The 26,724-nt window shown below is 34.1% G+C and overlaps 1 long non-coding RNA gene across 1 annotated transcript; it reads left to right on the top strand.

Moving 5' to 3' along the window:
- The first annotated feature begins 11,062 nt into the window (after positions 1 to 11,062).
- LOC128222231 (uncharacterized) lies at positions 11,063 to 15,873 on the top strand. The gene is made up of 4 exons (XR_008259101.1): positions 11,063 to 11,107; positions 12,572 to 12,669; positions 12,922 to 12,998; positions 14,199 to 15,873. It is a non-coding gene; the product is annotated as an uncharacterized LOC128222231 (long non-coding RNA).
- The last annotated feature ends 10,851 nt before the right edge of the window (positions 15,874 to 26,724 follow it).

The raw sequence follows: 26,724 nt of genomic DNA, 5'->3' as shown, positions 1-26,724 counted from the left end.
TTTTTCAAATGTGATGGGTTCATTATGTAAATAAACAGAGAAACTTTAATGCATTTGATGTGTTTGCCTATTCTATTAACTGCTTATTTATCACTGCAGTCTTCCCATTTAAACCAACAATAGCTAGAGACAATACAGGGCAGACAAATTTGTGGCTTGTGGATTCTTCTGCGTTGTAATCTACACCTTGACCGCTTCCTTATGTACCAGTTGTTATGCTATTTAACAAACTCGGTCACAGTGATTTGGCGTAATTTGACAACGAACTACGATAACTCGTTAAAGCATCACGTCTGACGTTGTGTTAACAATACTATCAATGATGTTGACATTATTGAACATTACAAAAAGTCTCAATTCTGCTTGTCGTTTACTAATAAAATGGGAATCGTATAATATAGCAAAATTAATAGGGAAGCTCCAGGGAGCCAATATTCAACGATGCGCCTGCTCAGATACACACGTGTTCATACCGAACAGACACGGAGAAAACATAATACACAATGCGATATTAAAGACATATGACATATATATAAAAAAACATCAACAGTTGTTGAGGTTACCCGCCGATCTATAAAATATATATGATCCCAATCATTTAACGTTAACAAAGCAGTCGGAGTATATATTGAATACGTAGGTTTAAATATATATTCTCATAATTTTGAACGTTCATGTTTTGTTTTTAAAACATTGTAAACCTTGAAACAAAAACATTATGTAGTTAATATAGTTAATATATAACTTTGATCACAAACAAATACGACCATCGTGTGTAGTCTCGTATTCAGTTTGAATCTCCTGAATAGTGTATCAATTGTATTAGTGTCGATCTATTAGTCGGTGGGTACCTGGTTATAGATTAAAGTCAGATATCTTCCTCGGTCTCGAGAAAAATATCTCGAGACATATATAAGAGCAAACTTTAATAAGACATATATAAGAGCAAACTGCAATTTAAATAACAGACATTGTTCGGAATTTGAGACACAAATAAACAGTTTTCCAGTCTGGCTAATTCGTCGAGTTTTGAGTAAACGTAAAAGTTATATATAAACCTTGGCATTGCATTTACATCTTATTGTATGATTACTATCAAGCATATATCAAGTAAAACTTTATACCTAAGTAACAAAAGCTATAGAAAATTTCTAGGTTGAGTGTCGATAGTCCACATACAAAGATTAAATGCTTGATGATTTTTCGATTATACTTATTTCTGTTTTACCAAAAAAAAAATGTTCCAAAAATAATAATGTTATAAGTATGATGACTAGGATACTATTTTCAGCACATATTTCATTGATACAAGAAGGTAGATATATTAGTAATATTAAAAATAAAAGGAAAACGGAATATGAGCAGAATGAATTATGAAATGTGTTGGAAATTAATACCATTTCTTACTTATATGTCCATTTCATATATATAGGATCTGACACGAGTTGTCATTTAATACAAGATTTTATTAAACGAGTTCATGAAATTTGTTAGTAAGCGAGCCTCTGGCGAGCTTACAACTTTCATGGACGAGTTTAATAAAATTATTGAATTAAATGACAATGAGTGTCAGATATTTTTTGATCACATGCTTAAAACGGTGTTTTTATTACCAATTAAGTTCCACTTTCTGAACCGATTGTTTGACAGCCAACGTACTCAGAGTAGAATGTCAACGATGCACCATATAAATAGTTCCAAATTAAAATGACAAAAGTAACTAGCAGTTATCAAGTTTTAAAAGCTGATAAAGCACTTAACAAGTCACAAATACAAAAGTGTGAAGTAAAATATCCAACAACATGAATAACGAACGATTTTAACCAAAAAACCCAATAAGTACACAATTTGATGACGTCACACTCAGAGTACATGCATTTACGCGGTTTATGTGACCTACATCGGTCTGTTAAGTTTTCTGTGTGCACGGATTTAAAAGTTATTCGCTGTCGCTTTTTACGATGATTTTGCAGCGTTTTCTTGGTGTACATGGTGTTTCACAACATGCAGATGATAACGGCGAAGCCTTACTCTGTACTGCATGGATGTTGCTGTTGAAAAAGTTAATTTCCACCAGGAATGTTTCCAGAGAACATGATGTTCTAGCCGCCATGGGATGTGTAATGAGATGTCTGTGCTGCGGAATTTGCATTTGTGTTTTCGGTAACCGACAGCTGATTAAATTGGCAAGCAAATGGCATTGATTGCATATTGCTTGTGTTGGTCAAGATGGAGATGTTTGAAATGTTCTTGTGGTGTTTGTCACTATTGTGGCTGTATTTGTTGACTGACTGGATATTTCTGTGACTAGTAATCTGCATTATCTGGTTGGCGGAACATTGTTATCAGAAAGTTTGTGTACAAGATGCTTTCTGGCACAATGATTCGTTAGCCATTTCTCTCCGGAAAGTCTTACAGCTTCATTATTACGGTATGTATTTGTTGGCATTTAAACCATTTTGTTTACAAACAATGCGGATGGATATCTAGGTTGCGTGTGATTAGTCTGGCCAATCGAAATGTCTGATAGGTTATCTTACACATGTGTAAGATAAAGATATTCGTAATGGGTATATTACACGGAAAACAAGGGTAAGCATGTGATATATATATATACACTTAAGTATTATACATGTCGGACAAATTTGGTCAATTTGTACAATTTATGTCGACAATAAATGTAACTGTCACTAATAAAGTTGTAATTTATTGATATCAAGCTTTTAGAAGACAAGAATAATACTCGTTCATACAAATCCCTGAATTAATGCTAATTTAGTTTTGGTAATAATCTTATTAACTTCTAACCATTTAGTTTGCTTACATTTATCTATAATATTATGCTGTCATTTTGTTGATTTATTGTCAATTTCACCACCTTTGGTAATGCATTTGGTGTTTTCGCCAATGGAATATTGACTTGATTTAACTTGATCAAAGATGAAAACAAAGTGTCCACTATAATACACAGCCATGTATTGAATGTAATCCCGTTGTCGGTCAATTGCACTGAATAATTACAACCAGCACCGGGACCGATCGCAAATGGAAATAAAGAACTATGCAACTGTATAACAATATAAGCAGTAAAATAAACAAAGTAAATATATCTTGATATTGATTATGATGAAACATAGTAATTACAATTGACGATATGCTTTCCGGATATTTATATATATTTTTAACAGTGAAATGTAGATAATATTTAACTTTAACACACACACACACGCACGCACGCACGCACGCACGCACGCGCACACACATACACACACACACACACACACACACACACACCAAACACACACATACTAAACACACACACACACACACACACACACGCACACTACCACACACACACATTCATTGAAATCACATCTTATTTACTCTTACTAACAAATCAAACGTCAGCGCTGCTCACAGTGCTGGAACTCATTTTCCGGAAAGACGTAACGTTCGCATACAATTAAGCGAGGTTTACTAAAAAAATAAGCTTACATATCATTTTGTATCCTTTGCTTTGTGTGGCGTAAACATACAAAGTGTTGGTGTCATTGTAAGAAGGGACAATTTGTCACCTAATGAACATCATGTTGCGCCTCTCTTGAAAAGAAGTTGTTTTTGTGCTCATTAAATGAATTAGACTTACCACTATAAACACATAATTTATATGTGTTAAACTGCTAATAAAGTTCATAATGTATGAGACAACTCCGCATGTGTAATTGAGATAAGGTTAATAAAACATAACATGTGATGGTATTCAATTAGAATCTTAAGATTTAACTTAAAAGTGTCCTTATCCTTAAATAACGAATTAAAGATCAAATCTTAAGGTTGAAATACAATTCAGATGTTCCTTAACCTGACCATTCGTGAGAATAACTTATCCTTAAGTTTTATTATCAGGTTGCATGCACGGCAAGCTTAATATGTCTATATATGGAACGTCGGAAGTTTCCCCGTTATAGAAACACAACACTGCAACACCACGGCGGAATCTACACCACGCAGTCCTACTTTTACGCAGCAAGGTTGTATTTTATTAACAAAAGTTAAGGGAGAAGTGTCAGCTTTAGACCTATGCAAAACCAAGTGCGGATTGCAGAAACGTTAGTGTTTTTATTTAGTCATATATAGAATGCACTTGTACATATATAATATATTCACGTCCTTTGTCTGTACGCTTATAAATGCAGCATTGTCATATATGTGACCTTTTTAGCGAAAATGAGTCCTGTTGAAGTTATCACGATACCGAGATAAAGAGAGATTTAACAAACAACACGTTTGCATAGCAATTGTCGTGTTGTCAATTAATTATTATGGCATTACTTTAACAACATTTAACAAATTAAAATCTTAACACTCTTTAAAGGTACATCACTCTGATATCAGTTAATTATTGTCAATAATTTTTATGCTGTCTAACCTTACATCCGGATTAATCGCCCTTGGTCTGAAGGTGTCGCTCTCCGCCATTTTGATGAACACATGTCAAAAACCAGAACAAAGTTATGACGTTTTCGCCGGTTTACCTACAGGGCAATAGTATGAATTTCGGATTTAATTTACGGAAACAATTATTTGGAAGGTAATGTAAGCATTTAATCATGCTGTCATCCTTTATTTAAGTATTCATTTGATGTTCATTTTCAATAACCTTTTGACAGTTTGACTTGGAAGTATTTTTTCGTAAAAACAGACGGGTTACTTATGGCTGGCGGAAATTTTGAAACCCACTTAAAAAGTTTATGAAAATGTCCTAGATGAGTCAAGCTAGCACCATCCCTTAAGAATCAAGTCAAGTCCATTTATTTCGAGAAGAGTTAACAAAAGTTGACTTTATTTTTACGAAGATTTGTGTCAAGAAGTTTCTGGTGCAAGTAATATACAACGTTTTCTGTCTGATTCAGAAAATCATTCGAGCCATGAAAGTAGTTCTGTATATGAAGAATTAGATGATGATATATGTAATACAGAGAATGTTCAGAAGTTTCCTCCATGATTTAGAACCTTCTGCAAAGGATTTAACAAACGAAAGAAAAATGATGATTTCATTGCTCAGCCCTGCAAGTATACAAAACTTAATGGCAAACCATGCAGTCAAGTTGTTGATGGTCATGACATTACATACATTTACATGGATGTTTTCAGCTGGTTTGTAGACATATATGCTTGATTTTGTAATCAAATTTGCCATGTTGTGGCCAACAAACAGACAGTAGGAAACACAAACGGCCGGATGGTAGGTCCTGTCAGAACTTTTACATTAAGGGGTTGAAGTTTGCCGTGAATAATTCTGTTTTGCATACAATATTGGTAAGGAAAAACTAAAAATAATTGGTCGCTATCTTGACAAAGACAGATTGATTGCTAGGACTCATAATAATACCAAAAGACTACCTCATAATGCAATCATATTCGAGGAAAGAGAAAACATTAGAAAGGTCCTCATCTGCTATGCATCTGACAGTGCAATGCCCCTTCCCGGAAGGCTTCCAAACCACCGCAATAATAAAGTGTTGTTGTTGCCATCTGATAAGTCACAAGCAGACATTTATAGTATGAAATATGGATGGTGATAGAAGTGTTAGTATTAGTACTTTTACCAGAGTAAAGCGTGAGTTGTGCCAACATATTGTCTTAGCTGAACTAAAAACAGACATGTACCAAACTTATTCTTATAATATTTCAAAAACTGGTGCCCTTTCCGAAGATGATAAAATGATACTTTTTGATGAACATGAAAGTGCTATACATCAGAGGGAGCAATATAGAATGCAGTACGATGACTCCAAAGATACTTGTAGTGAAAATAGTACAGTTAATGGTGTGCTTTGGGTAATAAATTTATTTACACTATAGTTTCAGCATTCTTATGTCATGCTTTACAAGCAATTAATCAAATGAAAAAAATATACTGAAATTATCAACGTATTTCAAGAGATAAAAATTGTTGGCATAGAACGGGGTTTAGGTCGAAACTTTTAACTACTGGACGTTTTATTGTGCATAGTTCAACAGCCGAAACCATTCAAGGTGGCCATGCATTTTGTGCAAATGGAAGATGTGGAGACACGTAAAAAATAATTGCATATTAAAAATGTAATTATACTTTTAGTGTTTAAGATATTATTATTAGTTTCACATTAACTTTAAAGTTATTCAAAGTTATCGATCAGGTACTTTTGCCACACATTTAAAAGAAACACTAAAGATACCGAAACTATAGATATGAGAAAGGGTTGATCGTCAACAATATGATACATAATAGTCTACACAATACAACAGGAAAAAAGTGATTGGTACTAATATGATGAAAATAAATCAGTTAAGTTTTTTTGAAATCTCCCAAGTTGCTGCGTTGAAATAGACTGATCATTGTAAGTAACAACATTTTGTAAACGCCAAATTATCATCAGTAAACAACATGCATCTTTTATTTAAATTTTGCACCATATTTTTTTCTTGAGTCAAAGACGAGGAGCACTCGTGTGAAAAAGACAACAACTTTTGGTTATCCATCGCTGGACTTGGCGCCATCTCATTGATATAACTGTTTATGATTGGTGGAGTGATGTGGTACAAACGTCACGTGATGAGACTGTTGCAGAAGATGGACCCGAACAGTCGCGTTAATGTATGATTTTAAATTAATACAATGAATATGGCTGGAAAAATAGAAACACGTCTACCGTCCCCGCCATGCGACGAGCCCTGAGTGTATGCCGGTACTTTAGTATAAGAATATCGTTTATTAACACTATTAATGTTAAATAATTATAGCGTTATAATGTGTACTTCTCATTATAAAGTTCAAAAGCATTCCCATTGAATTTTATTATAATTAAGATTCCTAAGAGAAATGTCATTAACCGTAAATGCTAGACTGAAATTATTACGCGATCTACTACCCGCGAAGATAAATATAAAAATAGCTTACATCGTTAACCGCCTGTATCTTTATATATATATATATCCGAGGTTGTTTCAAGGAAAATGTTCGAGTTGATCCTATTTGAAAATGGCACAGAGCAATGAACTGATACACTCGAACATCGATGGTTCGAACTTTGGTATCATTAGAAAGGATGCAATGTGTTCACAAAATAAAGTGTATTGATAAGTCAGAAAGTAATATAATAAACGCATTTGTTTTGGCATCGAAAAACAGTAATTAGGTCGTGTCAGGTCTGATTTCATGTTAAACAAATAAGGAAAACATCGAACTACTATAATTATTTGTAAAACAAAGCTTTTGGTTATTAATTTCAATTTCTAGTAATCGATAAGAAATACCTTTTCACAAGAGTTTCTTTTCGTTTTGTTTGCATGCACCGATTTTCTTGACGGCGTTAATAAGAAAACATTTCTTATTTCTAAAACGTAATTTTGTAGAAAAAAAACACATTATTTCATTTAGGCGAACGTAAATTTATACACCAATCATTGGTTTTTTTCAGTGAAGGCTTGGTTGGGTACAGAATATCAGATTCATTTCTATATTCCAGAAGAGGGACAACGAAAAAATATGTTTTTGATCAGCCTATATTATAAAGAATGTATATCATTTAATTTAAGTTTATATATTTCTTTTATTACTTATCAGATTGAATGCTAAAGTTTAATATATTTCTTTTTGAAAAGAATACTAGTTAAACCTTTGTTTGTATTTAAAGAGACTATTGCTGCAAAAAGAAGTAGTTATCTTTACTAAATTGTTAAAATATTTACATATTAAACATGTATATTTTGAATGTTCCATTTCAAAAATATATATAAGAGTCAGTCCAATAATGGACATGTTAATCAAATCATCTCGTTATTAAAAAACGCATTTGTAGAGCGTCTCGCTTAGGTTTTTTGGACCAAAACTTGGTCTTCACGGAAAAGTTAATAAATAAGTGATTTGATATTGGCCTTGTTATTTTTTTCTGAGGGCAGTCGTATCTGCACGAAGTCGATTTCATTAAGCTGTCTTCGCAGTCTTCTTCAGAGACTGCATGAAAACATTGCTCCCCAGAATTTGATTCCGTCATTGGGTGGGACACAACCACAGACACATCTTAAACACTAAGAGTAAATCAATTTCTTCGGTTTCATTCATGTATACCATGGATAATAAATCATTAGCTAGCAGCTCTAACATTTCCTCGCAAGACGACATTTTTTCGCATTGATCCGATTGAATATAAACGCTTGTAAATTTAACGTTCTAAGAAGCTACCACTTAATCGTGTTTTTGTCTGTATTCGCTTAAACTTTGAATAAGTTTCGTGCTCAAATTGTCGGCGAACGTTTAAATACTGAGTTTAAAATAAAATGGCTGCCGTTTCCGAATTTCAAGCTGCAAATCTAACTCATGTTTGGCTCTTTTTAATTAGCCAATCAAATTCTTAAAAATGCGGGCTTAATATTTTTTCGGCCTCTGGCCGCTAACTGATATAGATATTAGCACTGTTATAGAGAAGGCTTTTGTGTTAGTGGACGAGGAAAATGCTGTGTTTAAGGGCTAATAATTAATAGTTATTTAAAAAAATGTTATAACTTGTTTCACAATCGTTGTAAAATAAATAAGTTTTAATTATACTAGGCCACCAGGACATACGATTGAGACGGATATGTTGACCTTTAACAATACATTTATACCATCACGTAAACAACCCAAATAATGCAACAACGAATGGCTCAAAGCCTTTTTTAACGCTAATGAAATCGGGGTCTTTAAAGACAATATTTGAGCAAATATTAATATTTGCTGAAGGTTACCAGCTTTCATTATCATAGTGTTAAGATTAACCACACTTAATGCCGTAATACAAATGCATTTCACATGAGCGAGTCCCTTGCATACAATATTTTATTTCATCGCTTAAAATTATATAAAATAAAACTTCTATACACATTTATTTGTGTTTTATTTTTCAACTATTTGTACTTTGACTCCTAAGACCATATTCAATAATAATTTAGATCTAACTGAAGATAAGTTTAGACTTTATTAAGTTAACAATAAGTGTGAAGAAAGTTAATATACACGTATACTTAATCACTCTCATTCGCACTTTGATGCGAGAGTTCGGTTTTTAGGTGTGGGGAAAACCTACTTGTCCACCAAGCTTAGGTTTAAGAATAGAATCTGAGTATTCCGATTGGACTGTTAGCAATATTAATATGAACAACTACATCAACAAACTCAATAGCCAACAGTTTAAACTTAAACCCTGTTAAATGGCAAAGACATAAAACACTAAATCAAACAATCACAAACGAGAAACTGGAAACAAAACTCCAAAACAACACGGTTCATATATTATATGAAATTATGGCATATATAAGACAAAGGATAAGACTATCATTGAATTATGCCCCAAAACTACTTGCTGAGTATACATTTTTTGGCCATAACCATACACCCGTATCATGTACCGCAAACAACGAATGTTCATGCTTTAAAGGGACTCTCTTTATGATTTAGCTGCAATATGTTTTTAAATGTTCTAATTGAGATATTGGATATTGTTTTAATCATAATGATGAAACACCGGAAATTATTCAACTACTTATTTGATCAGATATGGTCAGTTCATGCTTGTGTAAATCCAGTAAGACTAATGTAATAGCGTCTACCACGCGTTTCTGCGTATTTCTGTCAGAGGTATAAGCAGCAAAACTAGTACTTCTTACGACGGCCTATCTGTTAAAGAAGCGCCATTTTGTTAAATTCCACATTAATTATTTATATCACAATCTTGCCTTGTAAAACGTGATAACGTCCATTTGTTGCTTTGTTAGCAGTGTTGCAAATGTTACTATCGTTTTCGAACAGTTTCAATCAAAGCGAAAGAAACGCATGATGGAGGGACGAGAACAAGGGAGGTCAGTCATAGAATCATATATAAAAACAGGAAATCGAAGACGTTCTGTTTGAGGATTGTACTTGTGTTTGTGTTTGTGTTCATTGACTATTAAATTGTAAGCAAATACGAATCCTGTTAGGTACATACAAATGTGTTACTTACATATTTCTATCATATGTAAAGAAAAATATGGTATTGTTTATAGTGCCACCCTTCTCAATTGAAAGCTGACTTTTGTAACCCATTGATTTATGAACATTTTATTCCAGGATTCTATCATACATACAAGCCAATCGGAAGTAGTCAGTCGGTGCCAATTATTTGATGACCTGCTGAGCGAAGAACCGGCCGCATCAATCAATCAAACTATTTGCGGGGCTCAAACCATCGATTTCCGGCACATAATTGACATTTTTTTCAAACAAAAAACTAAACAACAAAAGTAGGTTTAATCATTTGAAATGTTTTAACGTCTTATGAAGATGACAGTTTATCAATAATTGACAATTGTTGCCGAAAAACAGTACACAAAAAATAAGTGAAAATAAAAAAAAAAACATCTTTCCCTCCTCCCTTAGTTTTAGATACATGTATGACCAAACAGCGATAAAAAATATTTTTTCTTAGCCTTACGTTCGTTGCGCATTTGGGGAACTATGTTACGATCTCAACCCACAGTTACCTTAAGGTTATCTTGCCAAACGGTTGAGATTTAGATTTAAAGGTTACCGAGCACTTATTGTTTGATCGTGGATCATGTATTTTCTCAAACAAATGTACCATTGTAAATCAAATGAAAAGCGCTTACTAAACGAAAACAGCAAAAGACGAACAGTTTTGACATAATTGAAAAATTAGGAACAAATTGTGCCCCATAATGTAGCAGTTGCAAGCTAGGTAACACTTATTTAAATTGGGAGTCTGGCGATGTCCATCTTAAAATGTTAACAACAAAGGGGTATCTCTTTTGTATTTGGACATTTCTATACATGTTTACTTGTTATACGAGTTTGTCAATACCATTTACATGGACTACCTTAAATGTCTGCTCACACATACAAGTAAATCTAGCTAGGCATCGGTATATATCCGTATGTAAAATGTATTTGTTTTCGATATATTTAAGGGGAGGCAACTGCGTCTATAGAAGAAAACTTGCAGGAGTCACAAAACCATTGACTGCCGCTGAAACGAGACTGACCAAAAACAAACAAAATGGCGGCTGTTAAAGTTCAGGTTGAATACTGGTAAACAAAACACATAATTTATCTGTATTTTTATCTTCGAAGCAATGTTTGACGATGTTGTATGTGTTTCTTTTATTTCATACAATTAAAAAAGTCTGCTTCATTAAGATTTCTACGCATGAAAGCTTTTAAATTTAAGTTATTTTAGAAATGTTCGGGCTATAAATACTACTACATCTAACTTCTGTTAAACAAACACAGAACTCGGACTTTGGTGAATTAATTTTTGTTCTATCAAATTGTTAATAACAAAATGTTTTATTTAAGCATTCTAGATTTACCTTTAATTGCAAAATAATTTACTACTACTGACTAACAATCATTTATCTTTATGTTCACATTTTATTTTTATGCTTCTCGCTAAGTTCTACCTGTTTGCTCATAAACTGTTTGTATGCTATAGGCATTATTGCCTGAATGCATTAAAAGTTGCTGTTGTTGTTGTTGTTGTTGTTGTTGTTGTTGATATAATCAAATAATATTGAGTTGAGTTGAGTTATAATTGTACCCGTAATTATCGGCGGTATATTACAAAAGAAACAAACATTATTCTGACAATCATAAAAGTGTGAAAACCCATTGTAACGGCGCACTTTCACTGAACCTTTTAATTAAAACAGATGAAACGGAAAACAAACAAATATGACGATCCAAAGTTTATTTCAGAAAGCAATCGATCACATATGAAAACATTAATATTCACATTTACAATTATAAGATAAACACATATTTCGTTCATTAGTATTCACATTATTATAATATTTAATTAAAAATACATCGATGTTTAACATTGGAATTTCATTGGATTTTTCAGTTACATTAAAGGTAATTGTCATACAGAGCACTCATATTCAAGTATTTATTAACAAATTTAAGACCAATGAGTGAATAAATTAAAAAACAACAACAAATGTTTTAAAAACATTATAAATGATGGTTAGTAAGTTTCTGAAGATGGTCCGTAATGTCCCTATATCTGGTCCGTAGTGTCCCTAAATCTGGTCCGTAATGTCTGGTCCGTAATGTCCATGGTCCGTAGTGTCCGTGACCCTATAAATCAAATATTTAAGATTTTAAATTAAGTTTTTTTTATAATTACAACGGAATTGGTCTTTTCTTCCTTTATGTACATTATTATGTATGACAATGAAGCCTAAACTTTGGGTAGATTTACTTCACCATTAGTTTAAAGACTCAGACAAAAAAATACTCAGATTAAATAATTATATGTTTGTAGTGTCGACCATATATATATATATTGCACTTTAAACAGTCTTGCTGTTAAGCTAGCTTTTATAGCAACATGGTATTAATTGCGTATAGGGTTCAGTCATATATTCTTACTTACACTTAATTTTGAAAGATAAGCTTGTAAGATGTTAGATAAGTTTGTTGTCAAAAAAGCACAAGCCTGAAACATTTCATTCGAAAATATTAAAGGCTGTATTGTTTGTTTTTTTTCAGTGGAAGCTGAGGTCACTTCCCTCGGTTTAGGCGTCTGATGGAGGACATCCTCTCAGAGTTGCCAGAAACCAAGGTGGTTGGAGATGTCGGGAGAAACCGTAAGTGTCTTTGAGCATTGTTTTACAGTTTCATGTATGAATGCCAGAGTAAAGTCGAAGGAGTTAATGTACAAATTAACTTGTCATTTTCAAAGCAATATGTCATTCAATTGACCGTAGTAGAATATTTTTTTTATATAGTTACTCAATAAAACCATTTTCAACTTGTATCTCGTAATTAACAACTTAGTTAATGTTTTGGCTGCAAAACTCAGTTGAGAAATTCAAAAAATGCTTTGTTTATGTTTTCAGAGTCATTTGAGGTCTCAATTAATGGACAGCTGGTGTTCTCAAAACTCAAGACATATGGGTTCCCCAAAGCACAAGATGTAAGTTCATAAATAATGATAATAATAATAATAAAATCTCACAGATATAGAATAAACAGAAATAGTTATGTTCAGTCGTCAATGAAAACTTCAGGGACAAGCTCAGATGAACTAAATGTATAAACACCATCAACAGACCACACACTCATCAAAGCTTTCAAGTCAGCTGACAGAACTCCTCAGGCATTTTCCTTCGAAAACAACCAAATATGCATATGGATGGTTTACAATGTCAGAAATTTTCACATTTAACAACGCTGCAAGTAGATCACATACTAATATCAAATTAGCAGTTAAACCTAAAAACTTTACTTCAAGGAATCTTTATTTAATTATGCAATAATACACTGAGAATTTGCATTTAGTAATACAATGACACTCTATTTACTGAGCTTACAAGCCAGGATAACAGGTATACTCTCTGTTTGTATAATTATTCAACAAATATCCAAGCAATGGAAAATGCCACCAAATTAAAGTCATCTGGGTATAAACCAACTTCAGTGTTCAGTGGTACCTGTTATGTATTTTCAGGTTATTTAGGATACTAAGAACAACAACACAAGGGCCCAAACCCCTGCCAAAAAGTGTTTAATTGGAAGCCAATAGAAATAATCACAAATAGTGAAATGTATTATTTATTTTTAGATTATCAAGGCATCCAAAAGTGCTGAGTTGAAGTTGGTTTCTATATTTGGAAATGTCTGGAAATTACAGATTCAAAGTCAGGGGTATACAGCATAATAAGTGATATGTGTTTTATATTTTTAGATAATAAGGGGAATCCAGAGTGCAGCACAATGGGAGAAATGCCAGGAAATAGTTGATTCAAAGTCAGGGGTAGTAACCATAATCAGTTATTTGATCTTAATTTTCTGATAATAAAAGATATTCAAAGGGCTGCCCAAGGGGAGAAATGCCAGGAAATAGTTGATGCAAAGTCAGAGGTATTAACCATAATCAGTCATTTGATCTTAATTTTCAGATAATAAAATAAATTCATAGGGCTGCCCAAGGGAGGAAATGCCAGGAAATAGTTGATGCAAAGTCAGGGGTTTTAACTATAATCAGTCATTTGTCTTTACTTTCAGAAAATAAATTAAATCCAGAGGGCTGCCCAATGGGAGAACTGCTAGGAAATAGTTGAATTAAAGTCATAACTATTAACCTTAATTATAGATATATATTCTTTATTTTCAGATTATTAAGGAAATCCAGCGGGCTTCACAAGGGGAGAAATAAACAGAAACACATGAACACTGAAATATACCAGTGGTTTAGATGACAAACTACAAGGAGGATGGTTGGACACAAACAAAAATCAGCATTAATTGTTTATTAAAATATCAATCAAGTAAATTGAAGCATGCTAATGCATGGGAAAAAGACATAACATGAAAATACCTTTTTGATGTTTTAAATGAATTTTGAATAAACTAGTGATGTAAGAGGAAGTTTTAATAAATGTATGGAATGTTGTGTACAGAAATACTTTATAACATACATTTGTACTTATTTGAATTACATCAAACTCCAGATTAATATACATCAGCATGGGGACCTGTGTTTCCCACAACATTTGTGTGTTACTGTTGCCCGTATCATTCAAGCGCTCACCCTAAAGGTCAAGATTACAATTATAAGCCATTTGCTTCTCATCAGACAAGACAAAATCGGAGTCATTTGACAGTATCCTGTGACTGCCATTGTCAATTTTATTTTCCACAAATAGATTCATTTTAGTACCACATAAATTGTGTTAAATAACTGTTGTGTTCTTGAGATGATGTGTTTCTCCTTTTTACAGGCCTTGTAAGTGTGTAAGGGATATTTCAAATCCAGATTTTCAGTTAAATACTACACAAGCGCATGAGGAAACTTAGCTAAACAATTGAAGCTATTTTTCTGATTAATATTTTTGATAAATATTTTTGATGTTAGTATTTGAGTGATTGTCAGGGATTCCAATATTTCCTTTTTTAAAGTATTTTTATTATACAGAAGATATATACGTTCATGTTGCAATTACATTGTGTTGTTCATATACATTCAAATACATGTATATATTTTGTCTTCAATAATTATACATATATGGTTTCATACCTTATTATTGTAAATTCCTTTTCTTTATAGACCACCTTTTCTGGTTTGATTCAATATTAATATATTATTTTTGATATTTGTTATTATGATGTGTTTAAAAATGATGTATAACTATCAAAGTTGCATTTAATAAATGTTTTATGTAAGAAAATCAAATGTAAAGAGAAAAGATTTATGATTTATCATTCTCAAACATTTCTGTGCAATTAAACGGGTGTCTGTTGAAACTTTCTACTTCAAGGATTGTTTCTGTAGTTTTTCATATAAATATTGAGGTTTTTCAAAGATTGATTCAATATGAAAAATAACTGTTTTGATAAATTACTGTAATTGCTAAATATTTAATCAGTAAAAGTGTTCTTGCCGTTGAAGGGTCGGTCTCACACAAAGGGTTCATGTTGGCACGTGTTTCTATTTCGAAATTCGACCATGCATGTATTAAGTTGTTTTAGATAATTTGTAATGATTTTCAAACCAACATTATTTTTTAGTGGTCTATATTATATTGTGTAAACTACATGTTCCCTCAAATGGGGTCAGTCACTATTTATATTTACCGCATCACCTGATTAAAATCAATAACTGCTGACAGCTGATTTTTTAAAATAAATGTTCAGGTAAACATAAGAAATGATGCCTTCTAATTGGACAAAATATAACGTTGACCACTTATCATGAACAAACACTTGCATTTAGCAATTTGGGCCTAAAATTAGGCTAGCCTTCCCCGCATTGTGCAAAACTATGGATTACAAATAAACGTATAATTATATATTCGAAATAGTTTCAAAAATATTTCAAATAATTAACGATTTCTAGCCGAAGAGACAAGAAACTTAAAGTTACACTATTTTTCAAAATCAATACATACACATGTATAACAAACAAAATTGTGTGTGATGAACCTTTACCCTCTTACTTAATAATGCATTTATGATAATTATTATGCCCCCTTTCGAAGAAGAGGGGTATATTGCTTTGCACAGGCATGTCGGTCGGTCCGTTGGTAGACCAAAGCTTGTCCGAGTGATAACTCAACAATTCCTGGACGTATGGTCATCAAACTTCACATGAAGGTTGGCCTGACCAGTAGATGACCCCTATTGATTTTGGGGGTCATCGAGTCAAAGGTCAAGGTCACAGTGACCTTTAATGGTAAAATAATTTTAAATCTTGTCCGAGTGATAACTCAACAATGCCTGCACCAATGGCCCTCAAACTTGACATGGAGGTTGGGTCTGACCAGTAGATGACCCCTATTGTTTTGGGGGGTCATCAGGCCAAAGGTCAAGGTCACAGTGACCTTTAATGGTAAAAAAAATTTAAAGCTTGTCCGAGTGATAACTCAACAATGCCTGCACCCATGGCTCTCAAACTTGACTTGGAGGTTGGGCCTGACCAGTAGCTGACCCCTATTGTTTTTGGGGCTCATCGGGTCAAATGTCAAGGTCAGAGTGACCTTGAATGGTAAAAAGTTGTCCGAGTGATAACTCAACAATGCTGGCACCCATGGCCCTCATAATTGAATTGGAGGTTGGTCCTGACCAGTAGATGACCCCTATTGTTTTGGGGGGTCATCGGCCAAAGGTCAAGGTCACAGTGACCTTGAATGGTAAAAGGTTGTCCGAGATATAATTCGACAATGCCTGCACCCATGGCCCTCATAATTGAATTGGAGGTTGGGCCTTACCAGTAGAAGACCCCTATTGTTTTTGGGGGTCTTCTGGCCAAAGGTCAAGGTCACAGTCACCTTGAATGGTTAAAGGTTTTCCGTGTGGTAACTTGACAATGCCTGCACCCATGGCCCTCAAACTTGACTTGGAATTGGGCCTGACCAGTACATGACCCCTTTTGTTTTTGGGGGTCATCTGGCCAATGGTCAAGGTCACAGTCACCTTGAATGGTAAAAGGTTGTCCGAGTGATAACTCAACAATGCCTGCACCCATGGCCCTCAAACTTGACTTGGAGAATTGGCCTGACCAGGAGATGACACCTATGGTTTTTGGGGGTCATCTGGCTAAAGGTCAAGGTCACAGTGACCTGGAATGGTAAAAGGTTGTCCGAGTGATAACTCGACAATGCCTGCACCCATGGCCCTCAAACTTGACTTGGAAGTTGGGCCTTGCCAGAAGATGGTCCCTATTGATTTTAGGGGTCATTGGGCTAAAGGTCAAGGTCACAGTGACCTGGAATGGTAAAAGGTTGTCCGAGTGATAACTCGACAATGCCTGCACCCATGGCCCTCAAACTTGACTTGGAAGTTGGGCCTGGCCAGAAGATGGTCCCTATTGATTTTAGGGGTCATTGGGCCAAAGGTCAAGGTCACAGTGACCTTGAATGATAAAAAGTTGTCCGAGTGATAACTCAACAATGCCTGCACCCATGGCCCTCAAACTTGACATGGAGGTTGGGCCTGACCAGTAGATGACCCCTATTGATTTTAGGGGTCAAAGGTCAAGGTCACAGTGACCTTGAAAGCGAACTCGACAATTCCTGCACCTATGGTCATCAAACTTGACATGAAGGTTGGGCCTGCCCAGTAGATGACCCCTATCGACTTTGGGGGTCATCAGGCCAAGGTCAATGTCACAGTAACCTTTAACGCAAAAAAGTTAACAAATCTTCTCCCACTGATATCTCAACAAAGCCTGAACCTATGATCATTAAACTTGACATGGATGTTAAGCCTGACCAGTAGATCACCCTTATTTATTTTAGGATTCATAGAGCCAAAGGTCAAGGTCACAGTGATCTTGAATGGTAAAAGGTTGTCCGAGTGATAACTCAACAATGCCTGAACCCATGGCCTTCAAACTTGACTTGGAGTTGCATCTGACTTGTAGATGACCCCTTATGATTTAAGGGGTCATTGGGTCAAAGGTCAAGGTCACAGTGACCTTGAACGAGAAAAACTTGTCTGTGTGATAACTTGACAATGCCTGCACCCATGGCCCTCGAACTTGACATTTAGGTTTCTGGTGACCAGCTGATGACTCTGGATTTTGAGTTCATAGAGTCAAAGGTCATGGTCATAACACACTCTATCCTCACACTTTAATGGTCATAATCTTAAAACTGCCTTAACGGCAACAAATCAGCTGCCATTTCGGTCCATGCATATTTTATTCAATTGTCCATATAATCCTGACAACATGGCGCTCAAGGGGGCATAATGTTTGACAAACATCTCTTGTTATTACTGATGACAAGATTGTAACTGTATATTAAATAGCTTGATACCCAAAAATATTAAATGAGTATTGAGTGCTAAAAGATATATAGTGTGATCTACTACCATCTCATAAGGTAGAAATACTGTGTTTTCTGCACCATTATTTCTCATCATCCTTCATAAGAACCATTGTTTTCGACATTTATTCATCCTTTTGAGTATAATAAAACAATTTCATTAATCGTGGTAAATGTTATTTTGGAGTAAGAGTGCATCTTTAAGAAATAATAAAAAAACAACATTTTTCTCAACTGGACTCATTATCAAAGATGACATAATTTTCCATGTTGTTGAATGGTTATAGTTATGGTGTATCCTTGCAAAATTCGAAATACTGCAGTTAACACATTTCATATCATAATGCCTTATGTGTATTGCAAATAAAACTGTAAGCATTTATTACTTTATCTATTACATTTGTGTTGAACAATCTACACTATTTTAAGATGCACTCTTATTCCCCAATAAGGAGAACCACAATTATATAAGTTTTAATTTACCGAAAAGTTTGAAAACATATCGAAAACAATGGGTTTTATGGAAGATACTATGTTCATATTGAAAGAAAGGTGCATGCACCACGATACTTCTACCTTATGATACATTGTTGATCGCCGTTTCATCTTTTAGGACCCACCAATCATTTGATATTTGTGCGTTTTCAGCTTTTTAGTACATGGTTTCAATCTTGTTATCAGTAATTGATATTTTCCATAAATGCAATATTCAGTAAGTGGTTAAAGGTTCATCACTCAAGATTTATGTTTGTTATACTGATTTCAAATACGAGTATAAGTTTAAGCTCTATTCTGACAATTGTATTTTGTAATGACACTAGTTTGTCCGTTGTCCCTCTTGTATTGTCAATTTGTCAGCTCATGTGTTTTTATTCTTAAAAAAATATGAGAGCCATTATTGCTCATCATGGCGTCCGCGTTGGCATCACATCTTGGTTAACGTATCGCATTTAATCTCATCTAAGTCAATATTCTCAGCAAACACATCGCATATTGCATCGAATCTGTAGATAAGTGTTTCAATTCATCCAACGTTTTGCAGGAACAATAACTCAATTTTGCATATTAGGCAAAATGTTACCCTTATAGTTTATTATTCGACTTAGAAATTCAGGTTCAAGTTTTGGTGTATATTTCAATATATCAGCAACTACATTTGCTGCTAGTAGATCGTGAAGTCATTCGGTTTGAAAATATAACTGGCTCTGTGCTTCTTTGTTATTTTCATCATGTCCGACCCTAAACATAAAGCACAGTCAGACACCATATTGGTAGACATTGTCGCCATTATGATTTTACGAACCACGCATACTGATGCACTGGCATACAGCCGATACACGTCGCAAAAACGGCCAGTGGCATAGCATACACATCATCGGTCAACCGAGGGCCAGTGGCTAGAATCTCGAAACTATTGAGACGACAAATGTGGTGTTCTTAATTTCGTTGTTTATTAAAATGAATGCGTACATATTCAGTTTGTTTAATAAATATGTTTAAGCTCACAAAATCTGTTGCGATGTCGAACAGCCTTCAACCTGCAACATAAATCTTCAGATTTAAATTAATCTTTAACAATACAAACCTCTTGATAGGCTTATCAAATGTTTTGATTTGATTCGGTATCAACAAATACTCCCATGATGCACTTCATTTTTTGTATAATTCATTGTTAGATATATAGGCAGTTTCATAACCTGTAATAGCAACAACGGGAACTGGTATATCCAATGTTATTGGCAGTTTCATAACCTGTAATTGCAAAAACGGGAACTGATATATCCAATGTTTCATGTTATATTTTGGTAATACTTTGCTGAAATATCTGATGGATATCAACAATTCTTACCAATTATTCCTGGGCTGATGCTGGAAGCTGTGCAATTTGAGTTGCAGAAATCTGTTGTACAACAGTGAGAGCAGCCGGGCACATTCCTCCAATCTCTGTCAAGCTCAGCAACGGCTCGTTTTCTTGTACTACTGCAGAGCTAGAACAAAACAAAGGGAATGATAATGGCTGTGCCTGATTCAGTTTTAGTTGCAGAAAGGTGCAGACGTGTAAACAGACCGACACAATCCTTTCTTTCTTGTCCGGTTCTTTAATTGTGGTATGTATCAGAACCAAACCAAACTTTAAGGAAACATATTTATCAATATCAATATAGTCTGGGCCCAATTTCCCAAATATTCTTATGTTTCTTATAACAGGGTTTAGCTAATCTTACTATTATTCTTTTCCTAGGATTTTTTGTAATATTTTCATTTCTAGAGATTGTAGGCTTAAAAGAAAAAAAAATGTTTATTGTAATATTGTATAAACAAATTTTCATTATCGAAATCAAATTTGAGTAAGTAGTTTGGCTAAGTGAAATAAGCTTCTGAAGCCAGTTTAGATTAAGAAGCACATTTCTCTACATTCTCTGTCTAGCTGCGCGTTTAATTTTGTCACTGCATTGCCCAAACAATGATTCAGAAATGAAACTTCCCGAGCACGCACAGTTTGAGCTAGGACCATACTTATAGATAGATAGTTTATTTTGAATACAGGTTTATTAAGCCACATGAGAAAAACAAAATACACAAATTAACCTTAACAAATGACATTTCAAGTACAGCATAAGGACCTTTTTTAGATACGAGCTATTCGAATGTTTTTAAGCAAAAGTATTACAGATAAAGACTGACTTGATTAAAGACAACGTGAACTTCGAAAGGTGAACGTTCACATCATAGAAAAGGTGTTAATATACGTACACATAGATTACCTGCCCACATAGTGCAACATAACAATCAAAGTCAAGTGAACATTTACACATTTCTCATTACACATTTCACAGACAGTTATAAGTATCAACCATTCAAAACATACAAAACAATAAATGGATCTTCCAATATAACATTCATATGTGTCTTTGATCTAAACTGGTAAACTTTTTTGCGTAAGTTATTACATCAATTGCATATCAGACAAAAACAATGTGTCACGGACAACGGAAAGGTAGATATTAATGCTGTAAAATTAGATAACTGCATATTATTGCACTGTTTTGAATGAAGACAACTAAGTTTTAATTCACACTCAGACACAAGTTGAGTGGTGAAATAGTATACATATGTGTATGCGAAATGCTACAGAAACAAGCTCAGTAGAAAAAAAATGAACATAAACCCGGTTTAATGTTTAAGCTTTTTGATACTGTGCTTGTTTTGTATCTTTTTGCATACATATTAATTACACGGGGTAAACGCCAAAGACATAGAATATAAAATCACAAAGAACAACACAAAACTCCACAAACAGCACACTGCATACATACTATATATATAATACTACGTATGTTTATCAAAGATTGTTAGGTCCCTCATTGGAACGGTCATATTGTCAAAACGTGAGATATGGCATTCACCTGAATGTGGACAATACAATATGTTATTTCACACGGGATGCCATGCGATATTTATTTTACGATACCGTACACAATTACACCATAAGTAAGTCCTTTCACTAATTTACAACTTTCAGGTTTAATCAATTTATTCTGTAATTATTTCGTTTGGAAAGGTTGCAAACATCTGAAGTTACAGAATTACAACATATTTCAATAAGTGTTTTCCACCTCACACGTGGGAAACCAAAATGTATATTTTGAGATGCGCATGCTATGACAGTATCATGCCAAATGGTCAAAACCGTACTGTCACTGTGTTGAAGTATAAAATTGTCAATAATCGATATATGTGAATTTAACATGGGCAGGTCTATTGAGGTATACTTATTAAGCATGTTATATTCTGGAAGATCTTGGGTATATGATACACACCTGAGCGTCGGTGCATCCCTTGATGTAGTGTCTGTCATTTTCGCCCCATTTATACTCTTCAACCATGCATGCCTGGAAAATATCGTTACTTTCTTCTTTTACGAACCTGAACGTTGCACACCATTCGTTCGTGCAACGGACAGAATAGTCGACGACCATTCTCATTGTCATTAAAGTGGACACAAATACTGTCTGAGGAAAATAATTAAGACGTGATTTTATTTTGTTTTTAAAGTTGATATAAAAAGGTATTAACATTATTGATTGTGCAATGGTCAATTAATGCCGAACATCGGCGAAAATCAATTATGATCATCTAAAAACCGTTCTTCATCAAACATTATGAATTCAATCAGAAACCATAAAATGCATTAGTTTACAATTATTTATTTGGGAATGACATTATAGATAATGTATTCATGTTTTAACTTTATTATTATACCATTTAGTTTGGTGTATAAAATTTGAAAAGGAGAAGAATCATTTTGTTTAAACGCTGGATTAGAAATGTTTATTTGGTATTGAAATACACGTACAATTACGTACAATTACTTTTTAATCGATTTGACCGATTTTTCAGTAATATACTAAACTTTGCCTTTCAACATAGTTATCATGTTTAAATCTTACTTACTAATTCAAAGACTCAGTCGTTAAAATCTTAATAACTCAAAGACTCCATCGTTTCCCTCTAGGAGTTTTAATGCAGTTTGCAAGGGTTAAATTACCTCAGTCACGGAACACAGCTGCACAGTTTCACATACTTCGCTTGCCCCGATGTGGCGACATTCGAAACAGAACGGACCTCTCTGAGAAATCCCAACCAGACCTGTAATCAATCAAAACACTTAACGAACAAAACGTATAGATGGTATTCCAGTGAACATGAAACAGACACGATCTCATTATCTACTTGGGTGATGACAGTAAGAGCAGATCCAACAAGATTGGTCCAACACACCTGTTTTGGGTAAAACATATGTTTTGTTGTTTTTTTTATTTAAAAAACAACAACAGACAACGTATGCAAGGTTATATATACAATATCAAATAATAGTGTTGGACTGGAAGATGGTTCATAACTTATGAAAGCTTATTTTCCAAGATATGTTTTAAAGGAGAATGATTTTGCTTTTTTATTCTTATACTGTTAGCAGCTAGTTAAATCTCTACAATCTTGTTCAGCATTCCCTGCAACATCTGGAACAGTCTTATGCGTATTTTCAAATGTTATCGTCCAATTACGTGTAAGATATACCCTTAAGACGATGAACGAGAATATTTGCCCAAATATTAAACACCAATTGAAAAGCAAAGAAGGCAGTACATTTGACATGAATTAATACTTATAATATTATTTAATCTAAATTTCTTAAAAATCAACTACGCAAAATAATAATATCACCTTCTCGCCGGAACCGTCATGATCAGAAATAAGACTTGTAATAAATAGACGTAAGTGGAAAATGTTGAATCAACACTTACCATTATCACTACACCCGTGGAAGTTGCAGTAACTTCCATCGCAACATTCAAAGCATCCGGATGAACCATGACTCCGGCAATTCTGCAAGGGAGAAAATATGCATCCTGATTGAATTAGTCGATAAAGGCCATTATTCATCAATTTGGTTTAAAAATACATTCAAAATGTTAAAAATATGTGTGTTTGGGGAAGGGGGTGTTGGGGGAAGGGGGTGTTGGGGGAGAAGTTTTGCAATTGTCCGCCTTAACGAACATTGCTTCGATGATTATTTGCAGTGGTTTCCATCCTAAATGAAAACTACAGCTACAAGCTAAGCAGTTGAAAATAGTATAAACTCTGTGATTATTGAACGAGATTACTTCAAAAGCATTCAATCATCAAACGGTTAAAACCATTGTCATTAATTTTGCTTGCGCAGGAATAGTAAGCTTTTTGCCGATGTTAAAAGAAAAGAATCTAGAACAAGATCTCGAACGTAAGAGATCGTGTTACATAACATAAATACTGTAACGAATGTTTCAATTCAAATGTTTTATATATGAAATTTTATGCAAACATAAAATTATTTATGGAATTGTTACATTAATTTAGTGGTATTTAACCACGTCAGCATCCTGCATAAATTATTGCCTCAGCCAATCATCTTTGAGTTTTATCTCATGTGGCTCTGAACAGCCAATCGCGATACGTTGTAGCCATTACTAATATAATTTTAGCGTGGGCGAAAGCCTCGGCATTTTATTTTAGTTTTCATATAATACACCACCACCATCCCCACCACCTTCTGTTTAAATATCTGTCAGTTTTACAAGGTCGAGAAATGAGCTTATCTAACTGTTTTTCATGTCACACTTAGTTGTGAACACATCGTTTAACCCCATGTTTTTCTTCATATTTTCTTACCATATGTATTGTTAGTTATTTGTTTCCCTTCACCAATTTTGTCAGGGACATGCTATTGACACTTATGTTTTATTTTACGATATTTTGTAAAAACACTTTTATGCAATTAATAAATGCCCTATTTTCTTGGCGGTTTTTCCACCCAGATATGTATTTCGGGAAATGTTATTATACACATGCTAGTGACACTTATGTTTTATTTTACGATATTTCGTAAAAACACTTTTATGGCATTAATAAATGCCCTATTTTCATTCAAAGCTTGTGTTACGTTTTCCCTTCATCCATACGAGTTCGACCCGGCCTGTCACTTAGTACCTTGACGTTGAGCAATACATAAATGCAGTAACGTGAAAGCTCAACCTTACGCCCGATAAACGTTTAAAACATAACAATCTCAAAAAGACCTTGCATATTATTGATTTTGCATAACGTAACTATTAATGGGTATTTATGAATACAATTACCAGTTTACTGGTGCAGCCTGACTTTTAGCGAACGGTGTTGAGACTCTTGGAGTAGCTCTGGACGTAGCATACCTGAAGATTAAATTGTATAGTTTGTGGCTCGAACATGTCGGGACAAGCGAGATAATATCGGGCGAACGATCATTTCAACCGAGCAAAAATGTCTGATACTAATGCTATACGGTTCATGTTTTTCTTTCGTTCAGTTTAAACTCATTCACAACGAATTTCAAAAACGTTATTATAACTGTATGTTAATGTCTTTCGACGACAAAATTTTACGCAAAACACATTACATGACCTCATTTCATACTGTCGCGATACTCGTGATGTGTCATGTCTTATAACAAAATAAACGCGTATACTAGCACATAACATGAACGCATATATGACCATGATAATTAAGGTGCTTGATATAATTAAACAACACATACGGGCACAATAATAAAATATGAACTCATGCAACAAAGGACACGTGTATCATAAATCAAACCACTCACCTCGTTTTCCCTACATGTTGTCACCTGGTCACAATACTTGAGATGTGTCATATCCTCACAATTGAAGCAGTGAACATCCTTACCTAAATGTAATAGGTACAATATTTGGAGACAATTGCATACTACATTTTATGTAAACAAGGACTACTCGGTTGTTTGTAAGGATTGCCACAATTAGTACAGTCTAGTTGAATTATTTCAGATTATTATACCTCACTCCTTTCATTCCTTTATACAATTTACTTATACAAATTTTCAATGTGACCCTTATTATCATCCGATTGTACGCTGTTACCATCCCGACGTCACAGATACGATGCGATACGGGGATTACCTTCTACCATTTCCTCTGTACCGTGTAGACGCTTTGTTTATAATTATTGTATCAGACGACAATGGCAAGGTGTGCAACAATTCCTTAAAATAAAGCAAGTTTTCTTCGCTTTAATAACGCGAATATAGTGCCCTTCCTTGTGAACTCGAGGCAACACTGTCGACTGATGCTTTATAAATTTTAAATATCAAGTATTCATACTAAGCATTTTAATTATCTATCTATTTATTTGGATGAATTCATAGATTTATCAATTTAGAGTTTGCCCTACATTTTCAGCCATTCAATAGCGCTAGACTATTAAAGTGTTTAGTTTCTTATTTGTAAAGCGTCATTAACAATTGCTTAAGACGAAACATCATGTTTAAGTAAATTGCTATATAACTAAGCATACGTTTACAACCACGCCTACTTTTGCAAATGCAATGACACAATTTTAGTGTCAGCGGTGATTTAAATGACGCCACAACATCCTGCAGTTGTTGACAGGTTTTTTTGACAGTTGCGCCTGAATTTTAAAGCAGATAAAATTTGGGAGGTAATAACACTGAAAAATTACTTAAATAAACTCTTACCTATAAATACTCGTATAGTCAGGCTTTTGCAGGTTATGACTATTATAACTATACCAGACTATTATTAAATGTAGCCTGAGGAAAGAACCTTGATATCAAAAACTTCATTATTACATCTCATTACTCGAAAAGTGAATGTTCTAACATTCCGGAACCATGCTAATTGGTGTGAGGTGCTAGGTCTCACTGGTGGTGGTCAGTTAATTTATTTGATACATCTTTGTGAGTTATGTGGATTTTTAGGATGACCGGCAGTTGATATGTGTGCCTAAGTAAGACCACTGTCA

Source organism: Mya arenaria, chromosome 16 (assembly GCF_026914265.1).
Source record: "Mya arenaria isolate MELC-2E11 chromosome 16, ASM2691426v1".
NCBI lineage: Eukaryota > Metazoa > Mollusca > Bivalvia > Myida > Myidae > Mya > Mya arenaria.
This window is presented reverse-complemented; position numbering and strand designations above follow the sequence as displayed.